The sequence below is a fragment of the Triticum aestivum genome, chromosome 5B (genome assembly GCF_018294505.1).
Source record: "Triticum aestivum cultivar Chinese Spring chromosome 5B, IWGSC CS RefSeq v2.1, whole genome shotgun sequence".
Taxonomy (NCBI): domain Eukaryota; kingdom Viridiplantae; phylum Streptophyta; class Magnoliopsida; order Poales; family Poaceae; genus Triticum; species Triticum aestivum.
In genome coordinates, this window is record NC_057807.1 from 647,822,694 (window position 1) to 647,846,594 (window position 23,901).

Sequence of the window (23,901 nt, forward strand, 5' to 3'; positions counted from 1 at the left end):
ATTATGAATATTGTTGGTTCTAATTTGATTTGAGGATAGCTCACACTCAAATCAAAGTTTTGACAAGATAACAGATCCAACAACTGATCACGAGGACCAATCAATGAGAATATCATCTTTCTTCAACACACACACAAGGATATCCCTTTGGAATGAACTGAGTCGGACAAGCTTTCATCTTCCAACTCTCCAAGTCGTTGTTTAGCTTAACCAACCAGCTCAGGGGGTATGTAACACAGATTCTTGGAGAAGGGGGTGGTTACAAGCAACCAACTTGCCCACGAACTCAACATAGCGGTCTAGTGACGACCTGGTGATGCTTCCGAGAAGATATTCGAAAAACCATGAACCACCGATATGCTATTAAGCTCGAGAATAATCTTGCTTTTCAGGGCAAGACGAGATGATCAAATAAGCAAGGGATTGGCATAGCCCCAACTCATTGATCGAAAGGTGCACCGGAAATAAGGACTAGGTAGCACGATTTATCTTAGAATGATGATTCAAGAACGAATACGCTAAGAATGAAATTATTGTCCTTTAACTACCAGGCAACGGGGTTGCTAGGAGTATTGATTTCACACATCATAGATCACATGTCGGCATTCCGGTTGCAACAACACGGGAGCCGAGAAATGACTAATGAGGGCGAGAAGTATCACTGCACCAAGAATTCATAAGATGATGTGTAATTCCTATGACTTTCTTGACATAAAGAGGGTAATACTTCAGGGTAGAACAGAACAAAAACTGGATTAGCATTTTGATCTGCGGAGCACAACTATTTCGACCCAATCCTGGATATGGATGAGGTACTGGAGTTTGTTTCTCCTAGTCATCCTGAATAGAATGGCTTGACATACCACAAGAATAATAGGCATCGATGAACGATTGCACGCATACTCTTGACTACCAATTGATAGACGAGGGCCAGAAGACAAGTAAAGAGGGACAACTCAAAGGAACATACGGTTTTCTGAGTTGTGGATGCATAGATTAGTATGTCGAACCAAGTTCAACAAGTTTCTTCCGGGTAATCCATGCAGAGAGGTAGGACTGGCAGAGTATGAACATAGAATCGAGAACTCATCGAGAGCATTCTTGTTGTGATCTCTTGGTTCAAGGAACTTCTGCCATAAAGCGGTTCATAGTATTTGGAAGAACGATATACCACAAACCTCGAGGACTATCGCAAAGGTTACTAATATCCTAAAGGAACTAGCAACACCGTCAACATGAGGTAAGTAGGGTGAATCTCGGGTTCAAAACCCAGAAGTGGAATACCTACTACTAAGTGGCATCACGGGATGCTTTCGAGAATAAAGGCCAGAATCATCACACTGGGACACAATCATGGCTAGATTACTAGATGATCCCCTAAGACACCTAGGGTCATAATAATAACTCCAACATATATGTCGAGGTAATAGAATACCTCAACTCAGCAATTAGTGTGATTAACCTGGCCCAAAGGAACATCAAAACCAGAGGGAAAGGATTTGCAAGTGCATCAGATTGTTTAGAAACCTGGGATGACTCGGACAGCATAACGGCTGTAAATGCTCAAAAGGATTGAAGACATGCTACAAGATGGTGGCATAGCCACTCAGAAGCACAATATCAAGGTTTCGAGATCAACAGTTAACATACGGAGGTAGTAGGAACCGAACTGAGGCTTAAATCTATCAATCATATAAGTCTACGGATTAGTAACACGTGATCCTGATAGAAAGAAGAGAAAGCCTAGTTCCTTAACCCCGTAGGAAAGATAAGGTGACTCAGATCAGAAGGCATAAGGTATAAGGAGTAAAAAGAGTCTTACGTTCCATCCCACAATCAATTCCCCTACATATAACTAAAGAATTTATAGACTCAACTTCGACCAGTTTGGCTTGGTAATCCTACAGGCAGTCAAGCTCTGATACCAAAGCTGTCAGGACCCCGATCCTGAGTCACACCGATCTAGCATGTAACACATCATATCACTTTGCGGCCTCACACACGGTATTCCCACGGGTGCCACCTTACCTGGCCCGGGACCGTTTGCGCCTTTTGGCTCACGTATATGATAGTGCCGCTAGCATCCATATGACAAAGAACCCGGGCTGACATGGCTAGTCATGAACCCAAAGTGGCACTAACTTACAGGGACAGGCATACATGACCCAACAACGAACGTGTCGGTCATCAGCGAGTGAATGCGGGCTGTAGCAACTAGGCTAGCAGGACTCCGGTAAACCGGGCTGTAGCAGGCTAAGAGGACTCCGGTATTCATCGCGTGACATTTCCCCGAAGGGACAGACACAGGAATGAAGGACACATGCCGGCCAGCCTAAGTGTTCCGGAGCAGTAGCAAGCTACCAGGGCTCAGTGGAAGCACTAGGAGACATTTCCGGGTAAGAGAGGCTACCAAGGATAAACAACTAGATAGTCAGATCCCACACATACCAAGCATTTCAATAGCATACACACAATATGCTCGATATGTGCAAATACAACATGGCATCACACCATGAATCTACAACTCAAGTATTTATTCAATAGGCTCCGAGGAGCGAGATATTACAAACATGGGTCTCATGACCCAGCATTCAGAGCACACAAGTCAAGCACAAGCGGAAGCTTAACATGTCTGAGTACAGACATCTACAAATGAAAAAGGCTAAAAAGCCTGACTATCTATCAGATCTTGCCGAGGGCACAAGATCGTAGCTGAGGTAACAAGCTAAACGTCGAAGTCCGCATGGAACTACTAGCGAGACTGAAGTCTCTCTGCAAAAACATAAATTAAGCAACGTGAGTACAAATGTACCCAGCAAGACTTACATCAGAACTATCTACATATGCATCATTATCAACAAAGGGGTGGTGGGGTTTAACTGTAGCAAGCCAGCTTTGACTCGGTGGCTATCCTGAACTACGACTGCAAGTAACTCTTTTAAGGTGGCGCACACGAGTCCACATATTCACCATATCAATACACCATTATGGATCCGCTCCCGTCTCCCTACGAGAACACCATCCATAGCACTCACGCTTATCTTGCGTATTTTAGAGTATCCACTTTCACTTGTCTATGAACTGTACAGGCAACCCAGAAGTCCTTTACCGCGGACACGGCTATTCGAATAGATAATGTTAACCCTGCAGGGGTGTACTTCTTCACACACGCTCTCGCCACTTACTGCCATGTACACCTCGTGTATCTCGGCAACCTTCAAGCGGAAGCCTGGCAAGGGAGTCGGCCACGACCTGACTAACCACACAAGTCTCTAGTCCAGGTTTATCGCCTATTCGGGTTCCATCCGCAAGGAGATTCGGCCGAGGTGTCGCTCACGGCCCCAAACGATGTGTGCAGGGTTCCCAAGCCCATCATCCGGGTGCTACTTGATACACCGGGCCACTGTGCCTAGTCTGTCCCAAGCCCACCTGTACCGGGTGCCACTTGGTAGACTACTAACACTACATACAAACACCAGAAACTAGTTGCAACTCCTGGACAGAGATCGAGTTGATTAATAAGTCGAGAGGGGCACTTAAGCATTCCAATGTGTGGTAGTAACTGGTCATGGATCACAAACACAGAACTCAGTTCCTGAGGACGGCTGCAATGAGACAACCCACCATGTACTCCTACATGGCCTCTCACCGCTACCTTTACCAAATCGTGTTCACACACTTAGCTCTCAACAGTACGACATGTTCACACACCTCTGATTCATCCCCGATGAATCAGACCTGACTCAACTCTAAGCAGTAGCAGGAATGACAAACAAGCATGAATGAGTAGGCACAATAGGGCTCAAACAACTCCTACTCATGGTAGTGGGTTTCATCTATTTACTGTGGCAATGACAGGTCATGCAGAGGATAAAGGGGTCCAGCTACCGCAGCAAGTAACAAATGAATCGTTGTTGTCCTAATGCAGTAAAAGAGAGCAGGAGCGAGAGAGTGGGATTGTATCGGAATGAACAAGGGGGTTTTGCTTTCCTGGCACTTCTAGAGATAGAAATAGTTCTTCATCAGTGTCATCGATCACCTCGTCGATACACGTCTACTGAGAGGGGACAAGCACCGACAAACAAAGAAGAAACACAATCAATGCAATGCAACAATATGATGCATGAATGTGACATGGCAATATGTTGTGGCTTGTGATAATGCAACTAAAACCAGATTAAATGAAGTTGGTTTGAATCCAAGATTCAATTCAAACTCCACATGTGGTTATTTAAATGCCATTTAATTGAATTGTCCTAAACAGTAGTCATAAGTTATTCTAACATGCATGAAAATAGTACAGATGGATAGATTGGATTTTTCTGATAATTTTTCATATATAAATTATTTCATTCCGAGTTACGGCTGAATTTATATGATTTTTTGAAGTTTTGGATATTTTCTGGAATTTCCTGAATTAAAATTAATCCAAAAAATAGCTTATTGCGTCAGCATGACAGCAACATGATGTCAGCAGGTCAACGGGGCTGTCCCAGGTCCAACCTGACGTGCGGGGTCCACACGTCAGCGACATGGGCTAAACACGGTCAAACCCAATGCTGACTGGGTTTGACCCTGCAGTAGGGCCCGCTGTCAGTGGCTATTAGGGTTGCTTAGGTGGCGGGGTTAGCGTCTAATGACGGCCACGTCGACACTCGCCGGAGCATGGCCAGCGACGACCACAGCCGACGGCGGAGGCACACCGGAATCGCGGCTTCGACGTCCATTCGACGCGCGGATGGGTGCTGAGGGTGTCTGGCGCTCGCGCGCATCTAATGGAACATGCGGGAGGCCGTGGGGTGGCCTGAGGCGACGGCAACCACGACGGCGGCGGCGGCCGGAATTCGGGCAAGTGGCAAAATAGCGCTACGGTGCATTATCGGGGAAGACAAGAAGTTCTACGGCCTCCTGGAGGTGAGGGGAGCACAACTAGCTCAAGAATTCGAGCGGAGAGGCAAGGCAGAGCCATGGCCGATGTCCATGGCGGACGGCGGCGCTCAGTCGAAGGGGGCCATGGCTAGAGGACAAAAACGAGAGGGAAAACAATGGGAGATGATGCGGGGGCTTACGGTGATCTCGCGGAGACGCTCAGAGTGCTCGGGGAGGTCCTGTACGCGGCGAAATCGACGACAGCGATCCACGTCATCGAGGAAGAAGACGGCGTTGAAGGCCGCTCTACGGGGCGTTCGGGCTTGCGTGAATTATCTAGGAGGAAGAGGCAGTCGTGGCGGTCCTTCAGAACACGGAGAGAGGTCGAGGGGGAGGCTGTGGCTACGGTTTCGCGGCGGCGAGCGCTTGGCGATGAGCTCCGCTCGGTGGGAGAGGGAGGGAGCTAGAGGAGGGGGGAAGAAGGCATGGGAGAGAGTGAGAGGCCTGGGGGGGTGCGTGGCGCCCTCGGGTGAGTCCAGCGGCGAGCAGGCAAGCAGGAGGTGGCTGGCGCGTGCGCGCGCGCGTCGGGCACACGCCCTCCTGCCTACTGGCAGGAGGTTGAAGACGGTGGCGGCTGCGGTGGGCTGGGCTGCTGCTGGGCTGCGTCGTAACTGGGCCAGCCAGGTAAGTAGGCTAGGTAAGTGCTCTGTTTTATTATTTTTTTACTGTTATGTTTTCTTTTGTTTAATATTCTGCCACTGTTCAAAATTCAAACAATTTCAAAAAAGTGACAAAACCCTTTGAATAATTTTATGTTGCAGGATGGACATTTCCAAAAGCACATAAAATATTTCAAAGATATTTGAAATTATATCTATTATATACATAATACAGAAGTAAAACGAGCCACCACGTTCGTCCACATGTGCTAAAATTATTTCATCCGTTTGATTAGGACAATAACGGTTGAGATTTAAAAGTTTTACGTAACATGCCAACGCGTATGTAGCAGCATATTCCAACACAATGGACTGTCACACGTATATGCACGTATACATGTGTGAACCATATTAGGAGTCCAACATTGGTGGATAGAAAAGTAGACCGCACAGTCCGGCTGGCCAACGTCCGTAGGCGGCACAAAATAGGCAGCCAACCGGCAACTCAAACCGAAATTAGCCTCTTCTAAAAAAAGCCAATCCGATTCAACTGGCACTGGGTAAACACGTAAGGAAGTCCATGTATGATGGAAGTCCAAAAACAATGCATCTTAACACAACGTGACCAACAAGGATACATACGTCTTTTATACCCGTTTAATATATCCATGCTCTGCCCGTTGCAATTTTGTGGGATATGCGCCTGAGTTTTTTCTTCGCGTATATTTTCATTTTCTTCTAAATGCCATCCTACGATAAATTTTTATTAATAACTAAATAATGACAGGAGGAAAAATAACAGGTCTCAAATTCTGTTTTTAAAGATATTTTGTCACAATTTTGAATCAATTTCAAGTGTATTTACCATGCAAAAAAAATCAAGTGTATTTATTATCTCCAAATGAAAGATGCATTAATATATATAAATATATATTATGTATTTTTATTTTCCAAAAATAATTAGCCAACGGAAAAAAATGCCAATTGTTTAAATTAGTATATATGTTGAAATAAATTCAAGTATAGTTATAATCTCCTAATGACAAATTAACACATATGTCAAATAAAACTATATATGTGTGCCAGGATACATCTATGTATATAATCTACTTTTTGTGGACTTATATGTTCGCATCCGAGGGTTTGATTGAGAATCGAGGAACAAAAGAATTTAGTCCAAAATACCAAAAAGAAGTAGGCCTGTTTTTTCATTTGAAGATTTAAGAACATCGTATCTTGCCAAGATATTCATCCCTAAATATACTTGACAATAGTATTATTGGAGTGGATACACAACTCACAAAAAATACAAGAAGTCGCCTAGGCGAATTGGTTCGAGTGAAGAGAAAAAAAAGGCATACGGAACTCAAAACATGATGTGCGTTGATTCATGTGTTTTTGTGTATTATTTGCACCCAGTCATCCATATGTTCCATGTGCCTAGGCGACTGGCGGATCGATAGTGCCCCAATGGCATCCATGATCTGTCGATGAGGCGATCTAAAGGACTTTAACGGTAGCCCGGCTACCGCTACTGTATGATAGTGCCATGGTCAATATGATATTTTTTTCCTGTATATTCTAAATCAACGAGGAGGGGCTCACGATACCCAATGTCCTCGCTAAAGCATGAGCTGCTTAGCAGAAGCCCGATGCGCTAGACCTACTGGCACCCATCACAAACGCACGAGGAATAGTACCCATTGTTGAGCGTTTACTCCATAGCGATACACGGGCATTGTGCCAGAGTATGATGAAAATCACATCGCCTTAGATTGATCACGTTCGTAACGATTAGATGGACAATATGAGCAACATCGGTGATAGTGACGAAGAGGAGAAATGCCAACATAATTGAATGGGTTACTAGGGGCATGCGAGAATTTATTTCTCCCGTTGCAATGCACGGGCACATTTCCTAGCATACACAGTGTATAATCAAAATAAAATATTTGATTTGGGTCATTCAAAGATAGATAAAAACATATAATACATGTGGTTCACGTGTTCTAAATTTGTCTGTAAATATAGAATAAATATTTGGATTGGGCAAGTAGCATATCATTATAAATAATAATGATTACAGTAATATACTAGAGGCCATCTCAAATTGTAAAATAATTCAGAAGATAACATGAGCAATTATGAAGTTTTTACCCATAAACATAAAATCAACCTCATAAATACGTGTGAAAAAATTATTTTAAAATTGGCATCCGAGGACATGTGCAATTTAAAATTAAAAGGACTATTCTATTTGATTTCCATTCGGTAGCACTAAATATGCATCGAAGGAGAACCCGTGCTAAAATAAGGCACTTAAAAGTACAAACATGAGTATATTTAGTAGTATGGAAAGTGGTTGATGAACTAATAGGCACACACGATTTAAAATCACTCTTGGAGACCACAATAGGTGGTACCAACAAGAAGTGTTCAACTTTGAATAATCAAATTTATGTGCATGTATGAAAATACCATAGCAGACATACATTGCAACAAATAATAATAAGAAAGTACAGCCAATGTTCAAGGTATAACGAGAGTGACCAAGCCATAAATGATTGTGCAAGATGGGTAGAGGAAGATAAAAAAAAGCCTTTAAGTATATGTCATCCGAGTTGATTTAACTTTGTGTAGAAAATCATCAAAAAATGTGAAAATATAAACACCAAGGGTGAGTAGTGTGCGAGAGAAGGATGTATATTAGCAAGAAATGCTATATTTTCATGGCAAGCTAAGCATATCAGATTTTTAATGTCACACGACAAGTCAATACCAAAAAATGTCACAACAAAACCAAACAAGTTCAACATGGTGTAGTTGTGACATGCCACTATCTGTAATATCTATAATTTCAAATCTCTAGCTAATAAGTACACCAACATGTAAATCTAAATATAGTACACATGTAAATATAAAAGGAAGACAATACATAATAAATCTAGCCGCGCAAATGCGCGGGTCACACTACTAGTTCTAGTTATATGAATATAACTCAAATTCAAATAGCTATTGATTTAAATTCAGAGCCCCAGAAATAAATCCTTAAAAATGTTCCTAAATTCTGGTTTGATATATAGCTCTTGCCAAAATTCTCAAACATTGCAAAAGGACATCTTGGAAACAAAGAATGAGATTTCCAGGGTTCCTTGCCCTTCTTTTATTTAAAGTTTTTGAGGCTTCCACCTTCCTCAGTTCCAAGTTTCAGAAATTTAGACATGATGCATGATTGCTCTATGATGCAACTAATACAAGCAATAATCTAGGGCTGTGACACCAAAGGTCCAAAGGTAACACATCTCGAGTATGTTGATTTTAATAGTGATGAACATGACTTGCTTGTGGATGATGATTTACTTGTTGACAACTCTAGTGATGAATACTATGATGAAACGTCAATTAATCATGCTAATCAAACGAATGGCAATGATAAGGAGAAAATTGAGCTTCTAACTAAAGAACTAAACACTCTTAAGTTGGCTCATGAAACTATCTTCGAAGATCATCGAGAACTTTTAAGGGCTCATGAGAAGTTACGCTTTGAAAAGCTCAATCTTGAGTAAGAGCATGAGTTCTTAAAGGCAATCAATGATGATCTCCGCAAGAAAAGTTCTTCTTACATTGCCAAGCATTTACTCATATCTACTTACATGCCTCAAGTCAAGTCTAGCAACAAGTACAAGAAAGATACTTCCTCTAGTAGTAACAATAATAATGTCAAATCCAATGTTGTTGCTTCTAGTAGTTATCTTGATTCCACTAATGATTCTCTTAGCCAAGTTACACTTGAGCAAGAAAATAGTTTATTGAAGGGAATTATAGAGAAATGTGTTTACAAGAGCCTTGCCGGGAGTAAGCAATTCGAGGAAATTGTACGCAAGCAAGGATGGCACCGGAAGAATCAAGGTGTTGGTTTTGCACAAAGTTCAACGCCAATGGAGTTGAGTGGGAAGAAGATCAATACCCCAAGACAAAGTTTGTTCCTCAACAAGAGAAGTAAGATCCTACTTCCTTCAAGGGGACACAAGCTCAAGATGATCTTCCACCACAAGACCACAAGAACAAAGGCAAGGATAAGCTTCAAGAAGAGATTGATGCATTTGAAGAAGCACCTAAAGCCTCGTTCAGTTGAGTCTCCAAGACTACGTCAAGTTCTACTTCATCAAGTACAACTACAACTCCAAGGATTCCCATCAAGATGATGTGGATCCCGAAGAAGAAGAACTAGAGAGTTCTTGAGGGTGACTCCGCCAACATTCTTCACTCATATCATTTTGGCAAGAACAAGTGCAATCAACTTTCACATCTTGCACTAGTTCAAGGAGTCACAAACCCTCATGTTGGTAAGGCAAGGGACAAGGTAACCTAATGTTTTCATGGACATCATCTTGTGTGTGCATCACTCTATGTCTATGGATATTCTTGTTTGTTCCTTGTGGGACTAACCCATGTAGGCAAGTTGAAAGTGCAACTCACTCCAAAGGATTGCTCCAAATGATCTACATCAACATTGAGCATCTACATCTTCAACACCTACATGAAGTCATCATCGACAAAACCCAAGGTTAGATCATCCCTCTAAGGGGGGATCTCACATCTAGGGGGAGCTTAACTCTAAGAATTGAGTCAAAGCAACTCTAATGGTGTGAACACATTAATGCATTATGTAAAAATGGTAACCCCACTTGAGCTTAAATGATGAGTATGACCTATGATCAAATGTTCTCATTTGACTCCTAAGTCAATATACTCATATATAGATGACCTAGTCATTGCCAATTGCTTGATAGATGCTAAAATTGGTTGTGCATGCTTTGCCACATATTTCAATTGCCATCTTATTGTGTGAGCATGTTGGTGCATATTTTACTCATTCAAGGACATCCACTTGTTGTTTTGATTGTTTGGATTCTTTTCTTTGTGCCAAGTGGATGGACAAGAATGCCTAAGAACCTTCTTTAGCTATCTATGCTTTTCTCGTCTCAAACTCTGTGCATGCTACATCACAAAATTTGATCAAGTCAGATTCGAACCACTCTGTGTGAGGAGCACTCGGAGTCCCCGATTCGTCATAGACTTAAACTTCCAAAACCTCTTAGTGATTCTCGGTCTGACCGATTCTCCCATTTTGGTCCTACCGAGATCATCAAGTTGATATGAGTTTTCAATCTCGGTGCAACCGATTTGAACTTTTCGGTCTCACCGATTTGCTATAACTAAACCCAGTTATGCATCTAGGTGCCACCGAGTTGTTCCACTCGGTCACACCGACAGGGTCGAGCTATATATATAGCCACGGTCAAAATTTTGGAAATTTCTCCGAAACCCTTTGCCCGCGCAACAGCTCGCTCTGCCATCGTGGTCTCCGGATCGTCTCCTCGTTGCCAGCAGCCTCATGTCGCTGGTCTCCGCCGCCGTCAACGGATTTCGTCCCCGCCGTTGCCGCCGTAGCAAGTCCACCGCCAAGTTAGGGTATGTACTTAATCTTTGTGCTATCCACGTCTGATTCCTGGCACATTGTTTTCATATTGATTCTTGCCACGATTGAAACTCTTCTATCCAGCCAAAGTAGTTCATAGATTAGATGTGATTCAAATTTTTAGGGTTAGGTTTCCGCCGAAACCATCTCGGACCCACCGAGTTGAAAAACTCGGTCTCACCAATTTGGCTTATGCCATTGCACTAGTGACTCTCGGTCTGACCGAGAATTACTAATCGGTGCAACCGATTTGAGGATTCTATGAAACCCTAGCCGTCTCGGTACCACCGAACTAAAACTCGATCCAACCGAGATCATCAGTTTAGGTTCCAAAACTGCTTCGGTATCAGCGAGTTTGAAAATCGGTGGATCCGAAATGCTTTCTGTGGAAAACTAAGACTGAACTTTTGAGTCATTCTTCTGCAAAAACCTCTGCATTTTGTGATGCTCATCTTTTATATCTCATCTATAACTCTTCACAGGGTCAGCAGTCAGCTTTTGCAGTTTGTCTGATCAAAGTGACATCCAGAACAGGTGAGAAGAGCAGATGGACTTGAGTGACGGCACTAGTCCCTCAACTTCAGATGAAGGGAGCATAAGTACTCCTAGCAATTTGCCTAAGGCTGCAACTAGGCAAAGGAGGAAAAGAATTTCAGATTCAGAGGATGAAGATTACAAAGCTGAGGAAGATGAGGCTACATCCAAGAAAGTGGTGCTCAAGAAGGAATATGGCTCAGCAAAGAATACAAAGCCAGGCATGAAGACCAAAAGGCCTGCAGGAAGACAACCAATGTCCAAGGCCAGAGCATCAACTCAACTGCCTAAAAGGCCTGATCCCAAAGAGCCAGCTGCTGAAGGAAAGAAGAGGAAGGAAAGGGTCAAGAAGACCATGGCCAAAATTGTTGGTCAACCTTCCATGATGGAAGAGGAAGAGCTTGCTGCACCAGCTCCAAAGGCAGCTAAGCTTATGCGAGATGCAATCAGATCAGGGGCTGCATCATCCAAGCCCAAGGAATCACCCAAAGCTGCCTCCAAGGCCAAGCAAGTTCCAAAGAGGAATATTAGGAGTATTCCAGCTGCTGAGAAGAACAAGGCCCTAGTGCCCAATGTTGCTGAAGATTCAGAAGAAGAAGGACATGTTCTAAGAAAGCTCAAGCCCAAGATACCAGACCACAATGATGCCCATCCTGTGGATGAGGACATGAGAATCAGGAAGGATTCAGGGCTGAGACTGTGGAGAATGGAAGATCCATATGCTTCAAGAAGAAGAACTGCTGTTGACTACAGGTTCCACACAAAGGAACAACAGGACTTCTATGAAACAATTCTGTTGGACAAGAAGCCCATAATCTGTGACATGAGGTGGGTTGACTGGAAATTCATCAAGGAAAATGAACAACACTATCCAGGAGTGCTAGACAACTTTGTTACTTGTGGAGTTGCAGATTTTGTTGGACAGAAGTTCACCAACTGGAATGATGAGCTTATCATGCAGTTCTACTCCACAGCACACTTTTACCCAGATGGAAGAATAGTTTGGATGTCTGAAGGTACAAGGTACCAGTCCACTATTGAAGAATGGGCAAGTCTGATCAATGCCCCTAAGGAGAATGAGGATGACCTAGACATTTATGCAAAGAAGAAGTTGGGTCACAATTCAATGGCTCACATGTACAAGGAAATTCCAAACAAGGCATTGGAGACTCACAAGTTTGGATCAGTTCACTTTCTGCTGTCAGGGTTGCCAACCATAAATTGGATTCTGAGGCACACTTTGTTGCCCAAGTCTGATGACCATAACATGATCAGAGGGCATGGCATCAACATGTTGCATGTGTTCGATGTGCCACAAAAGTTCAAAGTCATGAGCCTGATCATTGAAACAATCAAGAGGACTGCAACAGATCAGAAGAGGAGCTGTGGATATGCACCTCAGATTCAAGAATTGATAAACTCAAAGATGGGCACAGGAAAATATCAGTTGGATAAGGAACACTTTCCACTTTATCAAGACTTTGAGGACAATGAGGTTGTCATGAATGAAGATGATCCACAATCAGTTCACGCTCAGGAGAAGAAGGAGAAGGCAAAGAGGGAGAAGGCTGCCAATATGTCAACTCAAGAGGAGGCATCTGAATATTTCTTGAAAACCAAACAGGAGCAGCTTGGTTACTTGATAGCATCATCTCTGAGGTTTGAGAAGGGGTTGGCCACCCTAACTCAAAACCAGGAGAGCCTGGAAAGAATCATGGAACAAAAATTCTATGATCTAGATGTCAAGGTAACTGAGATTCAGTCAGTTGTGGAGCAGCTGCAGGATGACATGCAGGAGAGGAAGGGCAAGACTACCACCAATGTGTTTGCCAGAGTGCCCAGAGCCCAGAGGTCAGTTGCAGTGCCAGTGACAGACACTAGAGCAACAACTTCAGCACCAGCCACTACCCCTATAGTTCCAGTGCAACCGACTCCGGCACCAACTCCTCCAGCTCCATCCACTTCAACTGAAGCCTTCATCCAAGGATCCATCTCTACACCACCACCAGAAGATCAAGCCTGAGAGTCAATCTAGCACTATGCATTTTCTATGAACTTTTTGGTAACTTGTTGCCAAAGGGGGAGAAAAATGTATAGATCATAGGCTGAGAGAGAGAGAGTGTGTTGCTTTTGTTCTCTCTTGCTTTATTTGGTGGTTTTTCAATCTTTGTTTGCTTTTGGTTGAGATACTATGCTTGTGAGACATTGATGATCATGTGTTTGATCATAAGCTACACTTATGCATGCTTGATATTATCCTATCTATCTTATGTGATCACTCACTATGCTTGGTGATGAGTGCATGTATTCATTGTTTATTATTTTGAGCGCTCCACCAAGATGTATGTGACATGGAAGAGTAACCCATGAGCTTAATTCGTTGTGCATTTGCAGTCCAAAGCAAATCTAAAACTATGCACAAATTTAGGGGGAGCTCTTGCTTATCACATACTTCTCAAAGCGACGATGTTATTTAAATTTTATTATCATTTGTTGAAGCTTTGATCTATATGTTGTCATCAATTACCAAAAAGGGGGAGATTGAAAGTGCAACTATCCCTAGGTGGTTTTGGTAATTCATAACAACATATAGCTCATTGAGGTAATGCTATTCCAAGACTATTATTTCAGGAAAGCTCAATGAATGGCTTGGCATGGATGATGAAAGTGGATCCCTCAAAACAATAAGGACAAAGGATTGGCTCAAGCTCAAAAGCTCAAGACTCTTTGAGGGAGTCCTGGATTAGGGGGTGTCCAGATGGCCGGACTAAGACCTTTGGCCAGACTCCCGGACTATGAAGATACAAGAATGAAGACTCCGTCCCGTGTCCGGATGGGACTTTCCTTGGCGTGGAAGGCAAGCTTGGCGATACGATATGAAGATCTCCTCCCATTGTAACCGACTCTGTGTAACCCTAGCCCTCTCCGGTGTCTATATAAACCGAAGAGTTTTAGTCAATAGGACGAACAACAATCATACCATAGGCTAGACTCTAGGGTTTAGCCACTCCGATCTCGTGGTAGATCTACTCTTGTACTACCCATATCATCAATATTAATCAAGCAGGAGTAGGGTTTTACCTCCAACAACAGGGCCTGAACCTGGGTAAAAACATCGTTCCCCTTGTCTCCTGTTACCATCCGCCTAGACGCACAGTTCGGGACCCCCTACCCGAGATCCGCCGGTTTTGACACCCACATTGGTGCTTTCATTGAGAGTTCCGCTGTGTCATCACCATCAGGAAGGATGTCGCATCTCGTCTTTAAAGATGGCGTTGTTGCTAAAGGAGCTTTGGCCGTCGGCCAAACTCTCCGGCTAGGTAGGTTTTTGATGACCGTCTGTCCGGCCGTCGCGCCGACGATGACCTCTCGGGCCATCGAACGCAATCTTCACATCAGCTCGGAGATTGCCGAGCAGTTAGATCCGATGGAGCTCTTCTCCCTGAACGAGCTCTTGGATCGCATCGCGGCCCTGGGAGTCGCTACTGATTACGACCAGATTGGGCTTAAACCCGATCAGAGAGAGATTGACTCTCCCCAGATTACCCACCACGTCGAAGTGGTGGAAGAACAATGCGGCGAGTCTTCGCCCACCCTAAGGACCAGATGTGTCCAGATTCCCGATCCCTCCAAGCCAGATACCTGCGGAGGGGAGGGTGTCGCCCAAACCCTGAACCTAAAGTCAGGCAGTAGGCCCGATTCATTGAATAATATCCGAGAAACCAAGCTTCCGAATTCGGAAACTGCCCGGCCCCTGAATCTTACATCGGGCAGAGTTCCGGATTTAATTCCACCCTCCCACCCAACTATACGGGATTTATCCCTAATACGGAAAGAGTCCGGAGAAACAGTACACCACTACTAGGCCAGATTCCTCCTGGTTATGAACATGATAAAGGACTGCCATGAGAAAGAAGCAATTTCACTCTTCTTTAACAACTACACGGACATCGGAATCCTCAACGCCATAAGTCGCCGCGAAATTACACGGTTCGCTGACTTGACATCCATAGTACGAAAGTACTGTGCGACTGAAAGCGTTCGGAAAACCGAAGATAAATTCTGGGACAATCTGGCCCCGAATATAACACGAGTCCGAAACAAAAGGGCGCATTATCTCCAGGCATCTGAGCCAAACATCAAAAAACAAAAACCCTCTACAGGGTACGGGACCGTACTGGAAGGATGGCTCAATGGACCCTGTAAAATTCATAATTCAGGGAAAGCCACACCAACGCACAGCCTCAGAGCATGTTGGATACTACGGCAGGTGGCCAGAAGTGGCGAGGAGCTTTTAACTCCAGCACCCGAAGAATACCTCCCCAGTACGGTGTCGACAGTCTTCGAGACCTTCACATCAAACAATGCAAGAAAACGAACGCTCCGCAACCTTGCCGAAGTCTACCAAGTAGCAACAATAAACCCATGGAGTGACACGGCTATCACCTTTAATGCCAGTGACGAACCTAAATTCCGGACAACCCGAGCACGAGCCGCATTGGTCCTCAGTCCGATAGTGGACGGCTTCCGACTTACAAAGGTACTCATGGATTGCGGCAGCGGACTCAACCTCATCTACGAGGAAACCCTCCGAAAAATGGAAATTGACTGGAGCTGCATTGAGCGAAGCAACACAACTTTTAGGGGAATAATCCCAAGCTGGGAAGCGTGCTGTTCAGGAAAAATCACACTGGATGTGGTGTTCGGCATGTCGGACAATTATAGATCCGAGGAGGTCACGTTTCAAGTGGCCCCATTTAGCAGCGGATACCACGCTCTGCTAGGGCGAGAATCATTTACAATTTTCCAAGCCATACCCCATTACGGGTACATGAAGCTCAAAATGCCCAGGCCCAATGGAATCATCACTCTCACAAGTGATCTGAACATTGCGCTTCGCGCTGAAAACAAGACAGCCGCACTGGCCCTGGAGGCATTATCTGAGGCCCTAGCGGCCGAGGAATTAACGGTGTTGCGCTCTACGGTGGACAGGGACGATGTGATACTAGACAAGAGATCCAAGTCCACCTCTTTTAAACTAGCGAATGAAATAGTCAAATTCCAAGTCCATCCAACGGACCCTACAAAAACGGCCTCCATCGGGGCACAATTAAAACCCGATGTAGACGCCGCACTCAGAGACTTCCTGCGAGAAAATTGGGACATTTTCGCGTGGCACCCCTCGGATATGCCAGGAATCCCACGTAGGCTGGCCGAGCACAGCCTGAACATCATAAAAGGGTTTAAACCCGTCAAGCAGACCCTACAGTGTTTTTCCGAACCCAAGAGACAAGCCATGGGAGAGGAGCTAGCAAAACTGCTGGAAGCCGGATTCATCAGAGACATAAAACATCCGGACTGGCCAGCAAACCTGGTGATGGTACCAAAGAAGGACAAATCTTGGCGCCTATGTGTCGATTTCAAACACCTAAACTAGGCCTGTCCAAAGGACCCTTTCCCACTCCCCTGAATTGATCAAATCATCAACGCCACCGCAGGACACGACTCATTATGTTTCCTTGATGCATACTCTGGCTACCATCAAATCAAGATGGCAGAGTCAGACCAAGCCGCAACGGCATTCATCACCCCATACGGCCCATTCTGCTTCAACATGATGCCCTTCGGGCTCAAAAACGCCGGCGCAACATATCAGCGCATGATTCAGACATGTCTGGCCAACCAGATCGGCAAAACAGTCGAAGCATACGTAGATGACGTGGTCGTCAAAACAAAACATCTCGATACTCTGGTAGACGACCTGAGGCCCACGTTCGACAATCTCCGAACATATGACATTAAGCTCAACCCGAAAAAATGCGTTTTCGGCGTACCAGCTGGAAAGCTCTTGGGCTTCATCGTATCCGGTAGAGGAATTGAAGCAAACCCAGCCAAGATCCGAGCTCTGTCACAATTGGATACCCCAAAGGACCTCAAACAAATACAAAAACTGACAGGATGCATGGCGGCTCTAAGTGGTATTACCCCTCTATCGCCTCCTGGGCCGCACCGACCACTTTGAGTGGACGGATGCCGCCACAGCCGGACTCGAAGAAATAAAAGCCATACTGGCAACAAATCCGGTCCTGGCCGCGCCTAACACGGGCGAACCAATGCTATTATACATCGCGGCAACCCATCAAGTTGTAAGCGCGGTGCTCGTCGTCGAAAGAGAAGCGGACGGACACAAGTTCCCCCTCCAAAAACCAGTGTACTATGTGTCCACTGTGCCAACTCCATGCAAGTCACAGTACCCGCATTATCAAAAGATAGCATACGCGGTGTTCATGGCATCCCGGAAGCTGCGACACTACTTTCAAGAGTGCTCCATAACAGTGGCATCCGAAGTACCCCTTAATGATATTATAAACAACCGCGACGCAACGGGCCGGATTGCCAAATGGGCCATCGAGCTCCTCCCGTTCGACATAACCTACAAGCCAAGGCGAGCTATTAAGTCGCAGGTTTTGGCCGACTTCATCACCGAATGGACTGAAGCCGAACTCCCTAAAGAATACGGCGCATACTCCAACTAGATCATGCACTTCGACGGCTCCAAAATGTTGGCTGGCCTGGGGGCTGGCGTCATTCTGACGTACCCAACCGTGGACACAGTCCAATACGTACTTCAGATAATGTACACGGATTCCAACAACGCAGCCGAATACGAGGCCCTTTTACATGGCCTCCGAATGGCAGTCTCCATGGGCATTCAGCGCCTAGAGGTCCGTGGGGATTCCAATCTCGCAATATCCCAAATAAATGGAGACTTCGACGCCAAGGATCCGAAAATGGCAGCTTACCGCAACGCCATCTTAAAGATGTCAGCTCGGTTTGAGGGGCTCAAATTTCATCACATAGCCCGGGAAAATAACCAAGCAGTAGACGTGCTGGCACGCATTGGCGCCAAGCGCGAGGCCGTCCCTCCCAACATCTTCCTAGAAAGGCTGTTCAAGCCATCTGTATCATGGGAAGGAGAATCCGGAAACAATAGCCCGGACACAACTACACTGCCCCTCACCGAACATTCTGACACAGTTGGGGGCTCCGCCAACGAAACAACACCGTCAGCCCACGCAATAATGGCAGTCATTGCCCCTTGGACAGAACCATTTATAGCCTACCTAACTAGGCAGGAACTTCCCGAGGACCAAAACGAGGCCCGCTGCATAGTGCGGCGATCTAAAGCCAACAAAGTCCATGAGGGAGAGCTCTACAAGAAAAGCACAACCGGAGTCCTTCAAAGGTGTATCTCCGAAGAGGAAGGGCGAGACCTTTTGGCTGAAATTCATGCCGGACTCGGCGGGCACCACGCCGCAGCCCGGGCCCTTGTAAGCAAGGCCTTCCGTACCGGATTTTATTGGCCAACGGCCCGGGCAGACGCTCAGGACTTACTGCAACGATGTGTTGGTTGCCAGTTATTCGCCAACCAAAGCCACATGCCGCCTACCGCCCTACAAACTATACCCATTACCCGGCCTTTCGCGGTCTGGGGGCTTGACATGGTCGGACCCCTTAAAGGAGGAACCCACAAGCAAAAATATCTACTGGTCATGGTGGACAAATTCACCAAATGGATAGAAGCCAAGCCTGTAAAGACGGCCGAATCCGGACCAGTGATAGACTTCATATTCGGGGTCGTACACCATTACGGCGTCCCCCACAGCATCATAACCGACAACGGCACAAACTTCACGGCCGAGGAAGTTAAACTTTGGTGCAAAAACATGGGCATCAAGCTCGACTATGCTTCAGTCTATCACCCTCAAACTAACGGTCAAGTTGAACGGGCCAATGGTCTCATTATGAGCGGCAGCAAATCCAGACTAGTGCGATCCCTCAAGGAATCTAACACGCACTGGGTACAGGAGCTTGACTCCGTACTCTGGGGGCTGCGGACCATGCCGAATCGCACTACTGGATTCACACCATTTTTTTATGGTATACAGCGCAGAGGCAGTACTGCCATGCGACATAATCCATGACTCACCTCGAGTGCGCATGTATGAAGAAAGAGAAGTCAAACTCGATCGGCAGGACACCTTGGACGCATTGGAAGAGGAGCGCGACGTGGCAAAGGCTCGTTCCGCATTCTATCAATAGCAGGCTTGAAGATACCAAAGCAGAGAAGTACGGGCCAAAACCTATAACGTTGGCGAACTAGTTCTACGCCTTCCGGACAAGAAAAAGGATAAATTAAAGCCCAAATGGGAGGGCCCCTTCATCATCGACCAAGTACTAACCGGCGGAGCGTACCGTCTCCGAAGCGCATCGGATAACCGACTCGAGCCGAACCCATGGAACACAGCACGCCTACGAAGTTTCTACACCTAGTGCCGGACTCTGTGTTCGTTTCCTTCCCTAGTCCCTTTGTTTTATTTTTTATTTTTATTTTTGGCAGTCTGGGATTTTGTTCCTTCTCCCTCCCCCCCTTTTTTTCACAAGCCCTTAGGGCTTGCATGTGCAATATTCGCACATACCCGACGCGCTACCTGCGTCCATAATACCTGGGGGCTTCTCTACCAAGAAGTTTATATAAAACGGGCCTCATGCCCAAAACATGTGTGATGCTTCCGCATGAACCTTTTATACACCATTATATGCATCAATATGACTTAAGTTTTGGCCAAGCTGGGTTGCCTGGCTCCTGTGCTTACCCCTACGTTCCCGTTTGTTCGGCTAGGTGGTAAAGGGAGCACCTCTGCGATTGTTACTGCCGGGTCAGCCGGATGTGTACCTCAGACTGGGTGAAGCCGAAAGCTAGCGTTCTTAAGGGAATATTCGGTCGGTGAACTAAAAGATGATCTTTCGTATTCATTCATTTGCCCCCAGATGCTTTTCTGCTCTTTCCGGCAGTTCGGACATGCACTTTAGGGCATGCTTCCCAGGGAAAGGAACCCCTAACGGAACTATTCTCTCTGGAAGATGTTTCTTACTAACCATGTAATATAACATAACTAGTTGGGCACTTGTCTGCTAAAGCACTTATGAACCCTACGCCTTGTATCCATGCATGCCCCGGTTCTTACATAACCGAGAGGGTATTCGGACACACTCCAAACTATAGGGTCCAGAGGTCGAAGCGAAAAGGTCTGCAATGACAAACGATCTACAATCCGGCTAGAAGACATTTTTATGTCATTTTTATATAGTCAATTCGACTCGGCATATTCTTCTTCAATGCCATCCAAAAGGCGGTCTAATTTACAGTCCTGTTGGGAATACTTTGCAGCCAGCTCCACCCGGCCATATGCTAAGCTGACCGGGATCTCCTTTCCGTCCGGACCTATAGGGCCGACCTCGGCCATGTGGTTTGGGTCAGCCTTCATGTACCAAGTCTTCAGCATGGCCCAGGCCTCCCTGGCACCTTGACGGCAAGCCGATATCTTCCACAACCGGAAGCGCTACCGCACTCCCTCCAGCTTCTTGGCAAGCTCCTCAAGGCCTTTGGGCACGGAGAGGGACGGCCACATAGCCTGGATGACGCTTTGCATTGCCTGCCGAACTCGCTCGTGTAGTTGCAACAGCTCGGGAAGAAGGTCTCCCGATGAACCGGGCATTTCCTCCGCCGGACAACCCGTCAGCAGACCTACAGACATAGCTCTGTCAATCGACTTCCTCGCCGAATTCTTTTTTCGAAGATTCGTTCAAGCACTTACTAAAAATGCCGCGTCGAAGTCGCCGATTCTCCTTCACGGCAGAAGACAGCTGAATACGAACATCTTTCAGTTCCTCGCCTAGCTGGGTATTGGCGTCTTGAAGCTTGTTCTTCTCTTGCCTCACCCTCGTCAGCACACTCTCGCCAGCCTTTAGTTGGGGTAGGAGTTGTTGCTGGTCCGGATTTACTCCGGCCTCATCTGCATTATTATCGTCAGGGTTGCACGCCTGCCGCATTTCAAAACGGAAGTACCTTTCGAAGCACATATTACCTGCGGGCGTCCCCTTTACATTCTCTAAAGTGGCCAACGCGGCCTCGAGCTGAGCCTTGCACTCTTCGATCTCCTGGGAGAATTGCGTGTTCTTCCTTGTAAGACACTGCATAGCACATGATCCTTCAAACAGTTATCTTAACTGTTTCAAGTCTCGAGGGCTACTGACATATATAACCTTCAATTTTACTCACCTGTATGTCTTTCACATACTGCTCCGTGGCTCTGGCTAGACCATTTTGAGCAGCACGGAGATACGCATCTCCTGTATTAAAGGCGTCCAACGCCTCTGGGAAAAAACACGCGTCACAAAGAATAGTCCGGCGACGCCTGTGGTTGAGGGCACTCTCCACCTCTAAATTGGTGGCAGATAGCCCGTCGGCGCCCTCTGTCGGAAGAGCGCTCGAGGCGCGTCCCGTGTCCGCCTCCGCTTCCGGACCCGGCCTCGAACCTTGGCCGGCGGACATAGTTCGGTGGGCTCTCTTCTTCCTAAGAAAATCATGAGCATTAGTAAGACTCAAGGGCATAAACCCTAGGCGTTAAATCCGCGCGCCATACCGTTGCACCGGAATCTCGATCCGGTCCGCACTTCTTTTTGGCCCGCCTGGCTTCAGCGGCCCTTGTTGGCTGCCCACCGCGGGCTCGGCCTTCTGCCTCAAGGATTTACCCTGCGAAACGTTGTTAGTACATGTCATGCAAGATAAAACATTAGAATACTGGGGTCTTAGTTACCTTGGAGGCTGGAAGTAGTCTGGGATAGTCGGCCGTGATGGCCACTAAGGAGTTATCCTTGCTCAATTGATGAAATACTCCATCAATCAACTCCACGCATAAGTCCGGATCTTCTTGGGAGTCCGGATCGAGGGGCCGTCCCGGGTCCTCAGGTTGTGGAGCAGGGCTGTTTATTTCCTTCACCGCCTGGTGCAGCTCCTGCGTTTGAACATTACTAAGTCTAAGTACTCAACTACGGGAATTTCACAGACGGATAGGCAAGTGAAAGTGTTCGCTCACCCAACTAGGAGGATTGTACATAGAGAATCCTCCTTCCGGGTTGACACAGAGGAATTCTTCCTCTTCCCCCTTGTACAAAGCGGATAAGATTCTCGTTAAAGTGGTGGCCGAATCTGGCCCCTTGCGACCGCATCGGGTGGCGTCATCCTCCCCGTTGAAATCCCACATGGGGTGGACTCTGTATTGAAGCGGCTGCACCCCTCGTGTAATGCATACGGCCATGACCTTAATCATGGTCAGTCCGGAGTGAGCCAGCAACCTTATCCGGCTCATCAGGTACAGGACGTCCCTGTCAGCTTCCCTCTGAGGGTTCCGTGGGCGCCAACTCAGGCGCTTCTTCAACGGGGCATTATTAAACTCGGGGAGTCCGATCCGTATAGGGTCCGGGAGGGGGACGTCATCTATATAAAACCACTCCGAGGGCCAATCTTCGGATGCCCTCTTTGGGGTGCCGGATAGATATCCGGTCCCGGCGATGCGCCATAGTTCGGATCCGCCCACCTGATAAATAGACCCCTCCTGAGAACGGGGCACAAGGCAAAACAACCTCTTCCACAGCGCGAAATGGGCCTCAACACCCAAGAACAGCTCGCAGAGGGCCACGAAGCCCGCGATGTGCAAAATGGAGGCGGGCGTGAGGTTATGTAGCTGGAGGCCGTAGAACTCTAGCAACCCTCGGAGAAACGAATGAATTGGAAATCCTAGTCCTCTCATCAAATAAGGGACTAGGCATACCCTCTCTCCTTGAGAGGGATTGGGAACGCCCTCCGCCTGCTCTCCGCCGCTATAGGCAGCAATCCCGGCTCGAACAGGGACCATATATTCTGGGGGGTGAAGCCCCTTGGACTCAAGCACTACTAACTCGCTATGCGGGATGGAGCACCGCCCCCAATCTCCGGGCCGAGGGCTGGAGGAGCGAGAGGAGGAGCGGCATCGACTGGACATGTTGGAATGGATCTCTGTCAGAGGCGCTCTGATGAAGACTCGCGGAGGGAAGATGGTGCGAGTTGGATCTAAATCCCCGTCTCTTTTATGGGCGGCTCATTAGTGCAACCAGGGGGGGGGCAAGTGAAAACAAAACCCCCTGGCTTTTCACATTCGTTTGACGCGTGGAAGATGGTCATTATGGGGCACAAACGCCGAGGAGGACAGCACACACTAGAAGCCGGACACTATTCAACGGATACAGAGAATTTGTAGGAGAACCCGCCTTGCAATGCCGAAGACAACTTGCGCGCCGGACTCATCGTCATTGAAGCCTGGTTCAGGGGCTACTGAGGGAGTCCTGGATTAGGGGGTGTCCAGATGGCCGGACTAAGACCTTTGGCCAGACTCACGGACTATGAAGATACAAGACTGAAGACTCCGTCCCGTGTCCGGATGGGACTTTCCCTGGCGTGGAAGGAAAACTTGGCGA

The 23,901-nt window shown here is 46.5% G+C and overlaps 1 protein-coding gene across 1 annotated transcript in view; it reads right to left on the bottom strand.

The window, feature by feature from the left end:
* LOC123117376 (basic blue protein-like) overlaps positions 1-23,901 on the bottom strand; it is an 88,819-nt gene that overhangs the window by 44,594 nt on the left and 20,324 nt on the right. The window lies entirely within an intron of this gene.